General features: G+C 37.0%; 1 protein-coding gene and 1 long non-coding RNA gene across 2 annotated transcripts in view; one reads left to right on the plus strand and one right to left on the minus strand.

Annotated features, from left to right (window-relative positions):
- The window catches only part of PDE7A (phosphodiesterase 7A), a 104,579-nt gene that overhangs the window by 79,927 nt on the left and 6,854 nt on the right, over positions 1-17,798 (minus strand). The gene's annotated exons all lie outside the window — the stretch shown is intronic.
- Positions 7,230-8,066, plus strand: LOC137751631 (uncharacterized). The gene is made up of 3 exons (XR_011070885.1): positions 7,230-7,475; positions 7,824-7,849; positions 7,954-8,066. It is a non-coding gene; the product is annotated as an uncharacterized lncRNA (long non-coding RNA).

Genomic DNA, 17,798 nt, shown 5'->3' on the forward strand with positions numbered 1-17,798 from the left:
GAAAAACTTTAAGCATCTCAAATGACCCAAAATGCATTTGAATAAAATAAACAACCATTCCCAAATAAATACTCCCAATGAAGTAAAGATAAAAGGGCAAAGTTATCATTATTTGCAAATGATTATGAAATAAACAAGAAAAGGTACTGAAAAACTATTAGAAAATTCAGTATGCAGCTGACGACAAAATTAACATACAAAAATCAATAGTTTGTCTATTTACAAACAGAAACCATAATGAGAGAAAAGATTCCGTTTACAATTGCAACCAAAGAGAAGTAAACCTGGGTATAAACAACAAAAATGATAATGGACTCTAGCTTTCATCTCTATTGAGGGATCTCAAAAAAGACTCGAATAGAAAGATTCAGTATTAGGATGAGAGCAGCTCTATCAGTCAGGCTCCTGGCAGGAAAACTGATGACACACTTCAAGGAGTAACTGAGGAGAAATTCATGAAAGAACTATTTACTAAGGACTGGGCAGGGTGAAGCTCCCAGAGGGCAGCAACAGCAGCAGGAAGCTGTTACCACTGTTACCTCCAGACCCTAGTGAGGACTCTCAACCATGGACAAGGAAACATCAGGCACAAGGTGAGCCTTCGGGAGACAAACAGTGCTAAGAGGATGACAGGCTGGGAAATACACCCTAACCTCTCTTCCCTCCCACCCTCCCATCTCCTACTAGTCCTGCCAAGTCCAACAAGAAGCCAGTGGCAAGACAGCCCGGATGAGGCAGTCCATAAAGGTCAGCCTCCTGAAGCACAGAGCAAGAGGGAGGGAGTGAATACCTTGAAAGCGCAAAAAGAATATCCAGCACGGCAGCTAGTCTCTTTTGACTGTTTACTCTATGCCAGGCACTGCTCTAACCACTTTATTTGGATTAATTCTAATAATGCCAGTTTGCCCAAACAACAAATTGCAACAATTCCAGTAAAAATACCCATAGGATATTTTACGGGTAGTGAGAGGGGAGTTTTTGACTAATGATAAATTCTTCTAGAATAATAACCATGCATGCACAATCAGGTAGGAGAGAAAAGAGGGGAGAATAGTCCTATTACATATTTTAAAATATTATTAAGCTATAATAATTAAAACAGTTTAATCCTGGCACATGAATAGACCGCTCACTGAAACGCAATAGAGCCCAGCGATAGACCAAACAGACACAACAACTTCACACACGATAAAGGCAGCATTTCAAATACATGGGGGAAAAGGTGTGTTATTTGATAAACGATTTAGGGGAAACTGGATAGTAAGTAGAGGAAAAACGCTGGATTTCTGCCTGACTCCTTACACCACAATAAATTCCAGAGATGGAGCAAAGATCAAAACATGAAAAACAAACTGTGGAAATAGAATTATCGAAAGACTAATGTAAAAGACTGTAGGGGAATACATGAAAGATCTATTATCTTGAGGCATAGCAGATAATACTCTGTAAGTATGACATAGACCCAGAAGCCTTAAAAGGGGAAAAATTATACATTTCACTAAATAAAACTACCGTACACAAAAAATTACCATAAAAAGTAAAAAGAAATTAGATAAAATATTAGTAATATTATAAAACGAATTTATTTCCCTAATGGTGAAAAATTACTCTTATGATACAAGAAGGTATTTTACATACTATTTTAAAATATAAATGCCATTAAAATAAAAATATGCATAGTATCACTTATAAAGACAAGCGAAACAGACCTAATGAGACACCTTTTTATTTTAACCCATCATGCTGTCAAGGACTAAAAACATTGATAATACCTCACTGCCAGTGAGGGTGTGGAGATGCCAGAAGAAGGAAACAGCTGGTATTCTGCATTATTCAAACTCTCACCATCTAACTCAGGAACCAGAGCACGGTCAGTTTTCAAATGGACCCCCATCGTCCGGACCGTCCCTACTCTGGCCATCCAAAGCTCAGGAACTAAACGGATTTCAACAACACCTCACCTTTCACTATTTGAACTCACTGTACAAACTCTCACTATGCTAATTTAAGAAAAGATCTGGACAACAAGGAATACACTGTGAAGTTGTAGTGAGAATGTCAATTGATGCAACCCTTTTGGAGCTAGCAAAATTGTAAATGCATGTAGCTTTCGACCCAAGTTCTTCCCCTTCCAGAAATGTATACCGTGGACATACATGGGAATGTAAAGATATGTGCACAGGACATTCATTGCAGCACTGTTTATAAGAGGCACAAAAAAATACTGTTAGCCTAAATATCTTTTTTTTTTTTTGGCCGCACCAATGTGGCCTGCGGGATCTTAGTTCCCCCACCAGGGACTGAACCCAGGCCCCGGCAGTGAAAGCGCTGAGTCCTAACCACTGGACTGCCAGGGAATTCGCTAGCCTAAATACCTTAATTGACAGGGACCTAAGTTAAAGTACATCCATGCAATGGAATTCATGAGTTCCTAGTCTTCCGGAGATGACTGATACTGGGAAAAGGCCACTTAGTGAACTCTCTCAAACTAAGCACCAAAATGTAATTATAAAATTGAAAATGATTGATTTTCAAGATTTTGACTTGAAAAATAACAAATATAAACACAAGTTTAAGTTATAGTTAACAAGATTTAAGTTATAATTTTAACTATGCACAAATTCTAAGAATAAAAAAAAGAATCGTGCTGACTTTATTTTTTAGTGTAAGCTTTTCAACAAAATTGTATGATAACATAATACATCCTTCATGTTTTTTTCTCAATCACAATGATCATCTTTTCAAAAATATTGAATGGCTTCATCCATTTTTCCTAAGGGTCTCTCTATAATCATTTGCATCAAAAGTCACTGCAATCGAATCGGGCTCCCTTAAAAAACAGCTAGCATGTTATTACGACCCAGTAATCCCACTACTGGGCATATACCCTGAGAAAACCATAATTCAAAAAGAGTCATGTACCACAATGTTCACTGCAGCTCTATTTACAATAGCCAGGACATGGAAGCAACCTAAGTGTCCATCGACAGGTGAATGGATAAAGAAGATGTGGCACATATATACAATGGAATATTACTCAGCCATAAAAAGAAACGAAACTGCATTATTTGTAGTGAGGTGGATGGACCTAGAGTCTGTCATACAGAGTGAAGTAAGTCAGAAAGAGAAAAATGAATACCGTATGCTAACACATATATATGGAATCTAAAAATAAAAGGGAAAAAAAAAGGTTCTGAAGAACCTAGGGGCAGGACAGGAATAAAGACGCAGATGTAGAGAATGGACTTGAGGACACGGGGAGGGGGAGGGGGAAGGGTAAGCTGGGACGAAGTGAGAGAGTGGCATGGACATATATACACTACCAAATGTAAAACAGCTAGTGGGAAGTAGCCACACAGCACAGGGAGATCAGCTCGGTGCTTTGTGACCACCTAGAGGGGTGGGATAGGGAGGGTGGGAGGGAGATGCAAGAGGGAGGAGATATGGGGATATATGTATATGTATAGCTGATTCCCTTTGTTATAAAGCAGAAACTAACACACCATTGTAAAGCAATCATACTCCAATAAAGATGTTAAAAAAATAAAAATAAAAACATCTAGTATGTTATCATCTTTGATCTTCAGTTGGCAGTCTGTCAATAGCTTTGAATTTTTTAATGTCACACCCACGAATTTTATGAAAACCTGCATACTTTTTGCAAGATAAGCAATTTCATTTTGCAGCTGATTTTATTGTATTTGACCAATAAAAATGTTAATAATGCATCAGGAACAATACTTAAGTGGGAACAAATTTTAACAGTGGTGCTTTATTACTAAATTTTTTTCTTCCAATAACCAATCTAGTAACATACATACTAAGCAGTCTCTAAGAGAATGACATACCTACTATACTGATACAAAGATGCTCAAGATGTGTGTATTTACGGAACAATGTTTATTACAATCCCATGTGCTTAAAAAAGATTTTCCTATGTATACTTGTAATACATATCAAGGTGTTTGTATGTGAACAGATTTGCAAAAAAACCTTCAAGAAACTATAAACACTACTTACCTCTGGGGAATTGGGAAGGAAAGGTTTCCTTAACTGCATTCTATACCCTTCTGAATTTTTTAATTTTACCACAAGGAGGTATTACTTTTACAATAATGATGGTGGTGATGATGATGCTATAACTAAGCTTTAAATTAAGTACCGAGTAATGATATAGAAAATCTGTGATTCCAGCTCCCAGGAGTTTAAACTAAGTCCTAACTTAGAAATCTCAAATGCTAGTTAATGAAAAGCCTTTCAAAAGACATTCTTACGCAATACTTGATTACCCTGATAGTTTTTTTCCAAATGTATTACTTCAGAGAGCAAACTTTTTATTCCATTATCCTTTAAACAGGAATAGTTGTTTTTTTTTTTTTAAACTCATTCTTTTTTTTATTTTTTATTTATTTTTATTTTTATTTTTGGCTGTGTTGGGTCTTCGTTTCTGTGCGAGGGCTTTCTCTAGTTGTGGCAAGCGGGGGCCACTCTTCATGGCGGTGCACGGGCCTCTCACTGTCGTGGCCTCTCTTGTTGCGGAGCACAGGCTCCAGACGCGCAGGCTCAGCAGCTGTGGCTCACGGGCCTAGTTGCTCCGCGGCATGTGGGATCCTCCCAGATCAGGGCTCGAACCCGTGTCCCCTGCATTGGCAGGCAGATTCTCAACCACTGCGCCACCAGGGAAGCCCCCAGGAATGAGTTTTAATGGAACAAAGTTTAATGTAACAATGAATCAAAAAATTCACTGATATATTTTAGATCCCACATTGCAACTAACTTCTCAGAAACTACCATTTCTTGAGTTCTGGTTCATATCAAAGAAAAATATCTGCAATTATAAGGACAGGCTACTACAATACCCCTCTCTTTTCCAACTAGCAGGGCCAGATTTTCTTCATGTACTTCAGCCAAAGCAACAAGTTCCAAGCAGACTGTCTGGTATTAAGCCAAAACTAATGAGATTTGCAAAGTGTAAATCAATGCCACTCTCCTCATTAACTTTTTTGCTTTGGAAAATATAGATTTTTTTCCATTAAAAAACATTATGTTAACATGCAATTGGTATTACAGTTATTTTTAAATGAATTCTTCTATTTGAATTCTTCTATTTTATTTTCTAATAAAAAAACATATCAATAGATGAAACCCATATAAACAAAAGCTCTTTGGAGTCTTCAACAATTTTTTAGAGTGGAAAGGGGTCCTGAAACCAAAAATTTTGAGATCGTACAGACCAAAAGGCAAACAGCTGGGAACAATTTGTGTACAACTGGGATGAATGAATTATAACATGGTGGAGGTGGGGGGGAAATGAAATGTTACAGATACTTAATTTGTTTTTAGATATAATTCAATGCCTTTTTAAAAAGTTAAGAAATGGGAAAAAATGTATTTAAAGTTTTCATATTAACCTACATATTTAGATTTCCAGTGTCTTCATTTCATCCTGTGGATCTGAGTTACCATCTGGTGTCATTTCCTGACAACCTTAAGAACTTCTCATATTTCTTGTAAGGCAGGTCTGCTTGCCACAAATTCTCTCAGTCTCTGCACAGGAATGTATTTCACCCTCTTTTCTGAATGATAGCTTTGCTAAATATAGAATTATTCATAGACAGTTTTTCTTTCAGCACTTCAGGTGTGCCACCCCACTGCCTCAAGTGTTTCTGACGAGAAGGCAGTCACTGATCATACCCATGATCCTCTGTACGCAATGAGTGCTTTTTCTCTTGCTGCTCTCAAGGTTTTTCTCTTGGTCTTTCAACAAGATTGTCTATGTTGTGTCTAGGCACAGGTCTCATATTTATCCTACTAAGATTCACTGAGCTTCTGGATGTGTAGTTTAAAGTTTTTCATCAAATTTGGAAAGCTTCCCAAAAGGCTATTTTCTGCACCTTTCTCTCTCCTTCTGAGACTCCCATTACACCTATGTTGTATGCTTGACTCTGAGGCTCTGTTCATTTTCCTCCAATCATTTTTCTCTGTTTTTCAGATTGAATCATATCTACTGGTCTGTCTTTAAATTCACTGATTCTTTTTATTAGCATCTCAAAACTGCTGTTGAGCCCCTCTAGTGAATTTTTCATTTCAAGTATTGTAGTCTTCAAGTCTAGAATTTCCACTTTAACTTTTTACTTCGGAATACATTTAGATTTGCAAAGAAGTTGCAAAGGCAGTACAGAGTGCCTCTTTATGCTTCACCTAGCTTCTCCTAATGTTAATATCTTACATAATCATGATACATCTGTCAAAAGAAAGAAATTAATATTAGTACAAAACTATAGACTTTATTCAGATTTCACCAGCTTTCCCATCAATGTCTTTTTTTCTGTTCCAGGATCCAATACAGGATACCACATTGCATTCAGCCATTATGTCTCCTTAGTCTCCTCTAATCTGTAATAATTTCTCAGTTTTTCATGACCTTGACAGTTTTCAAGAGTACTGGTCAGGTGCTCACGTAGCATGATCCCAAGTTTCACTCTGTCTGCTGTTTTCTCATGATTGGACTCAGGTTCTAAGTCCTGGGAAAGAACAGTACAGAGGCGAGTGGTTTGTTTTTTGTTTCTGTTTGGTTTTTATTGTTTTTTAAAATAATTTCTATACCCTTATCGAGAATCTCCATTTGTTGATTTACTGTTGTTATATTTTCCTTTAATTATTTAAATATGCTTTCCTTTGGTTCTTTTAACATAGTTATAATAGTTGATTTGAAATCATTACTAAATCTAACATTTGGGGACGTTCAGAGACACTTTTTCTGACTGCTTTTTTTTCCTGTGCACTAGTCACACTTTTTTTCCTGTTTCCTTCCGTGGCTTGTAATTTTGTTGTTGTTAAACCTATGGATTTTATATAATATAATATAGCAACTCTGGACTCTGATTCTTTTCCCCCTAATAGGTATTGTTGCTGTCTTACTTTTGCTTCTGTCTGGTATCACGTCTGGCCTAAATATGTGAACTCTGTCTCCCTGTGATATGCCACCACTGATGTCTCTGCTCAGTCTTGTTTTAAATGTATCTTTTTATTTTTAAGCCTGACTTCCTAAGCGGTTGCAGCTTTGCATAATTTCATGGTCAGCTTGTGACTGGACAGAGGTTATGCTCAAACACCTCGAGCCAGTGAGGCTCCCACCTCTGCTGATGGGTATGTGTGTGGGTAGGGGAGTTCCTGTGACATTCAGTCTGTTTTCCAGTTTGCCCCAGGTTTATCTTTCCTCAGGCCCTTTCACATCTCCTATGTGCATGCATGGAACTTCAGGGTCAGTCAGAAGTACGTGAATACCCTGGGCCTGCTCAGATCTCTTCTGCGCTTATGCTCAGCCTCATCCAGGAATCTGTCTGCCCCAAACAGTACTGCAGTCTGCTGTATGAGCGGAGCCACTGGCCCTCCCACGCACCTCTGAAATCCACACCCACAGGAAATGACACTGGGCATCACCCGCCACTCCAAAGGGCTGAGCCCTCTTCAAGGTGAGGTCTTCACAGCCTGCTTCTTGCTGGCAGAACGTCATGCCAACCGAGCTGCGAGAGAGTAGGGTGGAATGTGCGCAGCCCCAAGAATGCCAGAGATTCCCATTTTTCTTACTCCAAGTTCGACAGCATTACACTTTTCAAAGCTTTATGCAATTGGCCTCTGGTCAGTCTCCAGAGTAATGAAATGGTTGCTTTACAAAAGTAATGTAAAAATAAATATTCTATTCAAATGTTCATACTCTTTGGACCAGTAATCCCAGTTCTATAAAAACCACCCTAGGGAAACCCACAATGTGGAGAAAGCTGTTTACAGCACGTTCCTACTGTGTTATTTCTCCCTTACAGCCTCCTGTACGGCTAAGTGGAGCCACGTAAGTTCTCATCAATGCGACAAGAGTGGAAGAGATACCACAGCTTCCTGCTCACCTCCTCGATGTAAACTGCCCTGACCTTTCTCTCTTTCCCGTTCCCACAGACTGGCAGCAACTCACAGACAACCATGACAAATGAAATCCCTGTATTACTTCAAGGAATGGAATCACTTCACCAGCCTGTATCTATTTTCAGGCTACTGTATGACAACTAAATAAAAAGGTATCTTATTACTGAGTAACATTACAAATCTACATTTTAAAAAGTAACATATTCTAAAAAGCTACAAAATTAAATGTACCCATTCATCACAACTACCTTAAAATACATATAAAAACATGGCAACTGCATAAAAATAATAATGCTATAATGGTAGGATTATGGATGATCATTCCTTCCAAACTTTCAATAATATTAAGTTAGTCTGATAATTTAAAAAGTTGAAATTGTTGAATTAAATCTGCTTTGAAATACTTTCCATTCTGTTTTAAGACTGTATTAAAAAATGGTTTCAAAACAGATTTAAAGGATTTTAAAAAAAATAAATTTTCCCTATTTTTTATTTATTTTTAATTTTTCAGCCGTGACACATGTGGGATCTTACTTCCCTGATCAGGGATCGAACCCGTGCCCCGTGCACTGAAAGTGTGGAGTATTAACAACTGGACTGCCAGGGAAGTCCCAGATTTAAAGGATTTTTATCCTATACACTTTCATAGTGGTATAAAGCATGGATCCTCTGGCCAATGTTCACATCCAAGGTACCTGGTCTGCAATCCTGCCATTGTGTTCTTTCTTTAACAATGCAGAATTATTTACCAGTGTTCCTCTAGGGTACCAGCTAGCAGCCTTACCCAGACAAGACTGGCTTCACATAACTAAACTATTTCTACTTTGTAAAAAACAAACAAAAAACAAAACAACAACAACAACAAAAAACCTTTTGCTTCATCTTTCACATTTGTATTTCTTAAGAGGAAACGAAGTCTAGTCTCCATGCGTGCAAGGGGATATACAGAACCTGAACCAACAAGAAGCTTTATGCCTTTTCTCACCAGCAACTTCCCTCAACCTAAAAAAATCTTTCTGGAGAAGGACAAGAGCTGGCCCCACTATGAAAAGCATAGCTTTTAAGATTGAAGTCCCTACACCCCAGAACTAAGAAACTAAAACAGCCAAGCCCAAAGAAAGCAAAACAGAGCTACTAAAAACTCTGTTGTCCTCTCATTTTTCAAACTACAGTAGTCAGCAGTCCCCTCTTATTTCAGGTTCCGCACTCCACGGTTTCAATTACCCCCGGTTAACCGCAGTTCGAAAATATTAAATGGAAAATTCCAGAAGTAAACAATACACAAGTTTTAAAATGCGCATCCTTCTGAACAGCGTGATGAAATCTCGAACTGTCCCACCTGGGACATGAACCATCCCTTTGTCCAGCGTATCCTGCCCATTAGTTACTTAGTAGCCATCTCAGTTATCAGAACAACACCGTATCTCAATGCTTGTATTCAAGTAACCCTAATCTTACTTAATAATTCTTCACTTGATAACAGCTTCCAAGTGCAAAAGTAGTGATGCTGGTGACTCAGATATGCCAAAGAGAGGCCGTAAAGTGCTTCCTTTAAGTGAAGAGGTGAAAGTTCTTGACTTAAGAAAAACAAAACTGTATGCTGAGGTTGCTAAGATCTATGGTAAGAACAACTCTTCTATCTGAGAAATTGTGAAGGAAAAAGAAATTTGTGCTAGTTTTGCTGTCACACCTCAAACTGCAAAAGTTATGGCCACAGTACATTTTAAGTGCTTAGTTAAGATGGAAAAGGCATTAGATTTGTACACTAAGATTTTGAGATACATCCACTTAACTTTTACTACAGTGTATTATTATAATTGTTCTATTATAATTTTCTATATAATTGTTCTATAATTGTTCTATTTTATTATTGTTAATCTCTTACTGTGCCTAATTTTTAAGTTAAACTTTATCACACGTGTGTATAGGAAAAAACAGAGTATGTACAGGGTTTGGTACCATCCACAGTTTCAGGCATCTCCTGGGGGGTCTTGGGACATATTCCCTGCAGACAAGGGGGGGGGACTACTATATACAATCTCTCTAAAAATGCAGCTAACTTATACTGGTACCTTGCTATTTCCAAGCCTAATAAGTAAACAAGGTTTGAATAGGGGAAATGTACAGAACCCCATAAAATGTAACAACAAATGTGTCTAATTATAGAAAAGAGAGGTGGCCTTGAGCCCTCTAACAAGATGTACTATAAAATATTATTTCTAGAGCCACGCTGCCCAGTGAATCAGTAGCCACTGTGGCTACGGAGTGCTTGAAATGGTGCTGGTCAGAACCGAGATGTGTGCTCCAAAAGTACATAACATTTATCACTAACATCTTTTTTGTATTGATTACATGTTAAATTAATAATATTTAGGATAGAGTTGGTTAAATAACATACATTAAAACCAATTTCACCTGTTTCATTTTACTGTTTTAAATGTGGCTACAGGCAAGTTTTAAATGACATACATGGCTCACACTGTATTTCTATTGGGTATCACTGGTGTTACACCTGAACCAAGCAGTCTAGTTTCTAACAAGAAAAATGTTATAACCATTTTCTTTTGGCTTAGTGTTCTCTAGTTCCACACTTATATGCTAAAGAATAAAGAGGGTGTGTTGACCTGGGGCTACATCCCACAGTGTACTGAAGAAAAGGGCTACCTAAAGTCATCACCTGGTTACTCAACAACAAGGGTCTATAATCCATTACGACAACCAAAGCCCCAGGAGAAATCCAGAGACCTTTTTTTTTTTTTTTTTGTCATTTTATTTATTTATTTATTTATTGGCTGTGTTGGGTCTTTGTTGCTATGCGCTGGCTTTCTCTAATTGCAGCGAGCGGGGGCTACCCTTTGCTGTGGTGCGCGGGCTTCTCATTTCCATGGCTTCTCTTGTTGTGGAGCACGGGCTCTAGGCGCGTGGGCTTCAGTAGTTGTAGCACGGGGGCTCAGTAGTTGTGGCTCGCGGGCTCTAGAGCGCAGGCTCAGTAGTTGTGGCGCACGGGCTTAGTTGCTCCGTGGCATGCGGGATCTTCCCGGACCAGGGCTCGAACCCGTGTCCCCTGCATTGGCAGGCGGATTCTTAACCACTGCACCACCAGGGAAGCCCTAGAGACCTTTTATAAAGTCCTCAAGGTTGAAAGCCCATCCCTGATCCTGACCATGTCATTTACCAGCTTTATATGAGGGGATCTGAATACTACTACCACTTTGAGGCCCTCCAGAAATCCTTCAGTCGTCGAAGAATTAAGAGTGGCCACCTTGAGAGAGCAGAAGATCCTTTAAGACAGAAATGACTGTTGCCACAGCAGCGTATGAGGTGGCATCGTGGGAAGGGGGAAATAGGAGGGAGTGTGGGGAGAGCAGGAAGCTGGACTCTGTAGGATGGGTCACTAACAGGACTTTATAAAGGTTTGACGCACTCTTTTCATTTGCTAAATATCTACTTTGTATGAAGCACTGGGCTGAACAGAGCTAAATAAACAGTGACCACTCTTAAGGCGCTCATAGTTTAACCAAACTGAAATCAGGACAGATAGGTACACAAGGTGGCTCTTCTAAGAGTTAACCCTCGGCTGGAACCTTAAGGATGGAAATCAGTTGGTTAATAAAATTAAATAAATCAGTAGACAAAGAGCTAAGGCTAAGTGCACTCAGGAGGCAAGGCAGGTTATGGTTAAACGGGAACGCGAGTATTCTAGAGGTATGATGGACGGACTCCAAGAACCCTTTGAAATGTTGTGTATGTTCCTGCATGACCTGTGTGTGTGTGTGTGTGTGTGTGTGTGCATGCACACATGTGCGTGTGAGAAATACATTACAGTCAACAGATTCTCTGAGATAGTAGTCTCCAAACTTGTAATGCATTTATTTATGAATTAGATACATATAATTTTATGTACTCCATGTAACATAAATAAAATTAGGATCTGAAACCATAAGGTTAAAAATAAACATAAATAAACATTTTAAAATTTTATTTTTACGTCTTCAGTGGCTTTTCTTGCACAGCCCTCTTGAATCCTGCTCTAAGGGACTTAACCAAACAAACAAAAAAACGACAAAAAGGAAATTAAAAAACACCACTGATGGGGAAACAAATGTGGAAAGCCTTGAAAAAGTTATTAAAACTACACCTCAAATGGAAATGAACTGAGGCCAACCACAAAAAATTCTTGAAGTCACTTCTGGAAAGTTTTTCTCTGAAAATGAATTTGGAGTATTTTCACTGTGATGAAAGAAAAATGAAAATGTTGGTTCTACACACTGCAGGTAATCTATGTTTTTGCTTTTATCTTCAAATTGTCTTCTTTTATGTTAATATTATAAGCCATTAAAAATCCTCTTAAATGTTTGTAAGACATAAATTCTCTCTAAAATTTTAGAGATTTTAGAAAAGCCATGTAAAATGGGTCCTACTTTCCATTTTTCTTACTACAAAATTTGAGTTATTATCACAAAATTAAAAATGTTTGCATGAGGGAGATAGGTTACATGCCAATTGCTTTAGTGGTGAGAATGCTTAGAAAGTACATTCAGAAGTTCTCAAGTCATTCATTTTCAATATATTTTCCAAGCATAAAATTTTTCCTCTAATTTCACATTCTTGGTTCTATTCTGGAAAAGTATTTATGTCACCTTCCTTTTACAATATATTTAAAATACAAAGAGATAATTAGCTATAATTTGTTATTGACAATCCATACAACTTACTAAAATGAAAAAGATCTTTATCAAATTACTACGCTGAAGACAAAAAGTTTGTGTGGAAGAATTTAAAATGCTGAAAACTTTTATTAACAAAAATTCCCTCTGATGACTACATCATTAAAGAGATAAGACTTACTAGATAAAGGCTTAGCAGTACAGGTAGAACATCATTTTATTAAAAATAGGTCAAGGGACTTCCCTGGTGGCACAGAGGTTAGGAATCCACCTGCCAATGCACGGGACATGGGTTCGAGCCCTGGTCCAGGAGAATCCCAGATGCCGCGGAGCAGCTAAGCCACAACTACTGAAGCCCGCGCGCCTAGAGCCCATGCTCCGCAACAGGAGAAGCCACCACAATGAGAAGCCCGCACACCGCAACAAAGAGTAGCCCCTGCTCACCGCAACTAGAGAAAGCCCGCGCGCAGCAATGAAGACCCAACACAGCCAAAGATAAATAAATTTTTAAAAATAAAAATAAGTCAAAAAGGTGGAAGTTTGCCACAAATATGACAAAATTTTCATTATCAATATAAAATTCAAAAACTGATTTAAAATATACTAAGCTGCCAATAGAAAAATAGGCAATGGATATAGACAATTCCAAGATAGTTAGTAGGTAACTAATAAACATATATTCCAAGTTTAATATCAAGAAAAATCCAAGAAGTGGATTCTACCACTCATCCTTTCATACATAGTAAACACATAAATGGTTTAGAGAGTGAGCTCTTTGTATATCAAGAATATTTTTTTATTTGCTAAAATTCTTTTATTCCCTAAAGTGGAAAAAAATGTTTTATTCTTAAGTTAATTTTTGAAATACAGGTGAAATATATGTTCCTTTTTAAAAGGTTATTCCTGCTAAGTTACACACAAATCACATTTTAACAAATATCTTCCCAACAGGCCCAATACACTTTCAGTAATGGTTTTGCTTTATCTGACTATATTTTAAGTAGAAGTAACTCAGACATCTTAAAAATTGAGTGTGTTTGTCCTTTAACTTGTTCAAATAATCACTGGTCTATCAGCAAATGCTACTCCAAGGAATAATGTTCAGTAAAGAAAGACTGCTACTTACGGAAATCCTACAAATCAATCCTTTTATAAGGAAGTAGGGGTATAGTGAGAAAAGCAACAGATTAAAAGTTGGAAGAACTAAGTTTACAGCTTTAATTTTTCCACTTTCTAATTGCGTGATCTTGGAGAAATCCTGACCTTTCTGAGTCTCAACAATCAAATCTTCAAACTGTTGAAGATCAATTAAATTACTTATAAGGTCTCTTTCAAGCATTAATATTCTGATTCCATCCCTAAAGAAGGCCTAGAATGATTAAGTATGGAGATCCAGGATTATGAGCAATCAAAACCAGGAAAAAAAAAAACCTGACGTATAAGGTATTATTTCTGTATACCTATGGAGAACAGTAAAATACAGCAACAAGGTAATAAGGTGAAATACAGTAAACAGTGGTCTACAAACTGGGTCATGCATACATACCCTGAGGAGCACCTGGGCATGGAGAGTTTCAAGGGAATTGATTTCTAGGTCTTTAACTTCCATATGTACAATTTTCTAGAACCATTCTACTGACACGTCAGTTTTCATTTACCTCCTCTCCCCTTTCACCTCTCCTCTTCTGCCCTACATAAATCTCTACAAGTCCTGAAACTTACTGTGGAGCTGGGGCCTAACAACAGCTGAGGAGCCAAAAGGAGAGTTTAAAATATTAATGTTGAAAAAGTTAATTGCTCTCCAGACAGGGTATCAAATTTTTTTCAAATCAAGTGGTCACCAGCTCCTATTTCCATGAAAATGGAAGGAGAACCAAATCCATGTGCTACTTGAGAAAGCCTTAAAAGTATTTTTGATTGTGGATCACTTTGCTGTCAACTCAAAAGAATGGGTGATACTGCTAAAATAAAGCACTTTTTATTACCATCTACTAAATCTGTGGACAAGATTTCTCAATACTTTAAAGTAAAAAAGGAAGAGAATCAGTGCAGAACCTCATCTTTTCTAATAATACTTATAAATGGATAAAATAGATTTCTAAATGATTTAAAATAAACAAAATGCATTTCCAATTAAATTTTCACTATTTAATACTTATTAAATTTAATAACTCACATGTTGTTTTGATTGTCTACTGGTTATCACTGTATTGGTAACTCGATCCAAAATAAATCTGACACAGCCTTACAGACACAGGAAATTTCAAATGTTTTAAATTATAACTGTTTTTGCATAGAACTCACAAGAACTGGGTGACACTGCTTAAGTACTTTCTATTTACATCTATTAAATTAATGAATGAATTTACTTTTGTTGTAGAAAAGTATGACACTGTGATTGATAAAATGCTTTCAAGTATAAAAGAATACATTAGGATAAGAATATGTAGAGACTGTCAAACAGAAATGAGTTCAAAGAGAAAAATAAGGAATGTAAAGATTCTGTTAAAATTAAGAACTTGCTCACGTTTTATTAAAACAGATGATGGGGATATCAAATTTTAAAAATTCCCCTGGATGTATTTAAAACTGTGATTTAAATAATACACCAAAATCTACATCATTTACAATTACACTTGGAAGAAAAATTCTAGATATGTAAGAAGGTATCCAGTTTTTTGAGAGTTTTTTCCCCTAGTTTTTCAAAGGGATATGTGAGCAAAAAATGTTTGAAAAACCTTGTAATAGAAGTCAAAATATGTCATTAGTCTTAACCTTCGTCCTAAGATACTGCCTACTGGACATCCCAACCTGGAGGGCTCCCAGACACTTGAACTCAACATATTTAAAAAGTAAGCTTATAATGTACTCCACCACCCTCCCCCAATCCTCCATCACCCTCCCCCAGTCCTCCACACACATACACAAAAGAGGACAAGAAGAAAAATAAAACCTGCCTCTTCTTCCTTTTGTATTTTTATTACTAGCTTCATGATCTACCTGGTCTCCCAAATTTAAAAGGTGAAGTTTTTTGTTTGTTTGTTTTTAACCTCTCAAATCAAATCAGTTCCGAGGACCTAACTCCTGACTTCCTATCTCTATTCCTTCCACCACTGCCACTGTTCAAGATCTCTTCACGCGCTGTCATCCAACAGCTCTTCTTTAAAACAATAACCATACTTAAATTTACTTCCCAACATCTCCCATGGAGAGTGAAGCCACTTTATCCTTATCAGAGGTATACAAAAATACCTGTCACGCATACAGCTGAGTCACCCAAAGAATTACAGAATCGTGAAGTCAGACAGAACCAGAAAAGTCAAACCCCCTGACAAGAACCTCATCCAAGTATCTTTCGGGACTTTTTAATCTCATGAGGCAGTGTACATCCTCTCTGGACGTCTCTGTCAGAGATCTGGGCCCAAATACAACTTGTTTGACTTTTTCTAGGATTATTGTAGTTAAAACGGAGATTCAGGTGAAAAGAAGAACACGTAAAATTACACAAAATTCTAAACAAAAAGTTAAAAATTACTTATAATTTCAGCATCCAGAGATAACTTCAGTTAGCATTTTCGGACATATATTGGCTTTTTTTCCTTTTGCAATCATGCACAGTATGTGAATATGTATATATTTTGTGATTTATTTTTAAACCAAATCGGGATAAATCTGCAAATACCCTGAGGTTTTTTTTTGTTTGTTTGCTAGCTTAAGGTTGTAAGCAATTCTTCATGCAATTAAATATTCTTCAAATTCTTCCAAGTATTTTAGTGGGTACACAATACAGAAATAGTAGAAAATACTAAAATTTATTTAGCCATTTGTAAACTATTTACACTATACATACTTTAAATTCTTCAATGCATTTTAGTGGTCATACAATATAAAGATAAATACCATATACTCACAATAAGAAATACTATAGTTAATTTAACCATTTATAAATTATTTGTTTTCAATTTTTCAGTGATAAATACATGATGAATATCCTTGAAGACCATTAATCTTTATCTACATTTCTAGTTATTTGCTCAGGACAGATACCCAATAGTAAATTATCAGGCAAAAGTATTAATTTTCTAAGTATTAATTTTTTTATTCAATTGCCAAATTACTTTTCAGAAAACGTAGAACAATTAGACTCCTACTAGCATTACATGAGTATAATCTTCAAGCTATACACTTATTTTTTAAAAATTTGTCAATCTGAAAGCAAAAATCAGTATCATTCTTTTAACCTGCATTTCTTTTATTACTAGTGTGCTTAAACACAAGATCTCCCTTTCTATTTCTATTGTTTCTACCTATTGGTCCTTATCTACCCTCTGAGGTAACATCCTTTTTCCACGCAGTAAGAGGAAGTAGAAGAGAATGCATGAGCTTTAGGGTCAGAATGACCCAGAGTTTAATCCATTTCCAGTACCTAGTTGTGTGGCCTTGGACAAGTGACAACTTTAAGCTTGGATCTCCTCCTGTATATTAGCAACTGACCTCACAAAGTAGGAAAAGGGTATAGCAATCAAGAACATACAACCAATCAAAATCTAAATTAATCCTCTTCTCCTCCCTCTCATTCACACGGCAATCCTTCAAATACTGGAAGACAGCAATGCTCCACCATCTCTCACCAAGTATTCCCCACCTCCATTCCCACCCCTCCTGGCCCAAAACCTGAGTCTTTTTTCTCCAGACTAAATGTCTCCAATTTCTTCAGTCACCTGTCAAACAATACAGTTTTCAAATTACCTCACCACCCTGGTCACTATCTTCAGAGTCTGATTTAGCTTAATCATCTCCTCCTAGAACATGGCATCTAGAACAAAATATTCCAGATATGGTTTGAAAAGACCAGAGCAAAGGTTATCATTTCAAATAATCGTCTCAAATCATCAAATCTGTTTCGTTTATCAAGATCCATGAACCAACAAAATCTATAATCCGTAAACCTAAAAGTCTAACTATATTCCACTCACCTTCACCAATGAGGGAGACCAGTTTGAAAGTAAGGGTGTGGAACATGACAGGCTCTTCTCCAAGATCTTGCCTGATGCCTCAGAAAAGCGACTTAACTTGCCTGTAAGCTCAGTTTACTTACTTCTTGGTAAAAATGGGATTTAATGTCTCTAAGCTCAGTTTACTCACTCCTTGGTGAAAATGAGAGTACTGCCAATTATCTCATAAAGTAATCTTTTGTAAAGATTAAAAACA

The sequence above is a fragment of the Eschrichtius robustus genome, chromosome 17, assembly GCF_028021215.1.
Source record: "Eschrichtius robustus isolate mEscRob2 chromosome 17, mEscRob2.pri, whole genome shotgun sequence".
In the NCBI taxonomy this organism is placed as follows: domain Eukaryota; kingdom Metazoa; phylum Chordata; class Mammalia; order Artiodactyla; family Eschrichtiidae; genus Eschrichtius; species Eschrichtius robustus.